The sequence below is a fragment of the Ochlerotatus camptorhynchus genome, unplaced genomic scaffold (genome assembly GCF_037179485.1).
Source record: "Ochlerotatus camptorhynchus isolate MF236.1 unplaced genomic scaffold, CSIRO-AGI_Acam_v1.1 ptg000162l, whole genome shotgun sequence".
Classification (NCBI taxonomy): Eukaryota; Metazoa; Arthropoda; class Insecta; order Diptera; family Culicidae; genus Ochlerotatus; species Ochlerotatus camptorhynchus.
Genome location: NW_027040652.1, coordinates 1,684,914 through 1,687,394, shown reverse-complemented (window position 1 = coordinate 1,687,394; position 2,481 = coordinate 1,684,914).

Genomic DNA, 2,481 nt, shown 5'->3' with positions numbered 1-2,481 from the left:
TTATCAATTATTGGTACAATAATGCATTTATTTGGTTGCGTTTATTAAAAGTAAGGGCTGTTTGAGAAAAACTTTTTTTTCTTGATACATCTTAAAAATATAATGAACTAAACTTCTTGAAATTTGAAATTCCATAATTTTTTTTTCTAAAATTCGTACAGTAGGTAAAAAGTTGAAAATCGAGCGTTTTACTAAAATAAATCTAAGTCCAAAACTATAGCGAAAAATCAATAAATATCTGTTAAACCACCAGCCAAGATTTTTTTTAAATATATCTATTTACAATGTTTTTTCGATACACGGTATGTGAATAAAAATAGCAAATAACGACAACTGATTAATACAGTCAACAGTATTCTGAAAACCACCAAATGTTCAAAAATTCAAATGACGTTCTCACATAACAGCAGAATGATCAGAAATTATTCGATGAATTTACAGTTTGTTGATCGATTTCTGTAAAATCTTATGTTCTTCCAAAATCCACAAGACTTATGACTCATATACCAAGATTGCAGAATGATCAGGAATTATTCAAAAGATTTCCAGCTGATTTGATCATTGTAGATTTCAATTAAGCCCCCTGGATAATGTTTCAACACCTAAGATAGGTAAATTATATTTCAAAGTTCCGTTTTTTTTTCAAAAAGTCATTGCATGATAAAAATTTGCTACAGAAGATTTTCTACATTTTTTTTTTTAATTTTTGGCCAAAATTTCAGATGTTTAACAGTGGCTGTTTTCTGCAAAGGTCGTCTACTTTACTGCAAGTTTCAGTTGATATTTCGGTTAGAATAGAGAGAGAAAGATGTTCAGACAGTCGAGTCAGAAGTTCATTCATGTCCAGGCTGGAACTCGCCTAATTTTTCAAAATGATATCAAGCGTTAATAACTTGAGCACATAACCGTTTCTTGTTGTGTTTGCTGTATTAGATGCTAGATAAAAGCCTCTTTTATCGATATGTGTGCTGAAAATACCTGTCAATGTTACTTAGGACCTAATGCAATGTTTAGCTTGATATATTCTATATTTTTCAAAAAATCATAGAATGAAAACGGCTCATCTAATCGAAATGACGTCTCAGACAAAATTGTTGGAAACTAGATTGCATTTTCAGACAAAAATAGAAACTGAAAAAAATAATAAAAATTCATCAACATATTAAAATAATTTCCACAAGAAATTAAAACACTTTGAAGATTATAAAACAAATGTTTATTTAAAAAGTGTATTGGTAAGCCAGACTGCCTCTCACTCCAAAGGACCTGGGTTCAATCCCAGTCGGCGCCGTCTTTCTTCGGAAGTAAAGTTAAACCAAGCCGTTGGTCCTCGGTCCATAAGCTAATGGGTCAACAGGTAGGATCCAGATATGGGAGCTTTAATTTTAAGCTGTATAAGTTGTCCTGCAGCTAAAATTGTTGGGATATGAATATAATTTACAACGATTTATTTACAAAAATAAATATTTGCAAGCGACATAAACGGAGTTCCTTATGACACGTTCTGATACATATTCTAGGACCCCCTCCCCTGTATAGAGGATACGTCATATTTGAATCACCCCTAAGTGTTACAGTAGTGGAATAGAGGGTTTAAAATCTCCAATAATTTACAAGTGATACAGTTGCCATCTCGTATACCAAGGCAAATAAATAAATCTAGTTTCTTGGATTTTAACCCCGATATTGGAACTTTAAAATAAATTTTTTGATGCGTTTTATTTCTAAATCTTACTTTAACTAGGGGAAAAGTTGGCTTCGGTAATACCTTAACCTATTATCGTCACGGGGGTAAACAATGTCCTTGAGAGCTCAATTTTGGCATGTGGATAAATTGTGTTTCAGACTAGCTTTTGGTCAAATTTGAGTGCTCTAGGACTTTGTTTACCCCCCTGACGATAATAGGTTAAGGTATTGCCGAAGCCAACTTTTCCCCTATTTAGTTTGAATTACTTCATGCGTGAAATCAACGATTTACATAGTTGAAGATGCTAAGCGTCAAATAACAGATTTAAAGTGGTCATTTATAAGATAGATGACGAGATGAAAGTATAGAGTTGATGTTTCTGTTAGAGTACGGCAGTGTGAAAATTATATAAAGAGTGTAGAAAGCGAGCAAGGACATCTTTGAGGAAGGTACGAATCGGGTTGCTCATCTCTTTTTACCAAACTCCCCAGTTGGAGAGGGATGGTGATGCTTGTCTATGTTCCTAATGACTCTAGCTATATGGTCTCTGCAAAATGATTGGTATCTGAGCCTTAATGTCCATATATCCATTACATACATACATACAGTACTTACATTCGGTTATGAATCCAGTGGCTCGTGTCTTATAAGCATCATACTCTAGAATGCAGTAATCATGCCCCTAAAGGGGGACTGGCTTCTGAAGCAACGTGAGGATTCTACTTGGATAAACAAAGTTCGGTCATATCTCAAGCATACTCGTCTTTGTATGGAGGAAAATTATTTCATTTTCA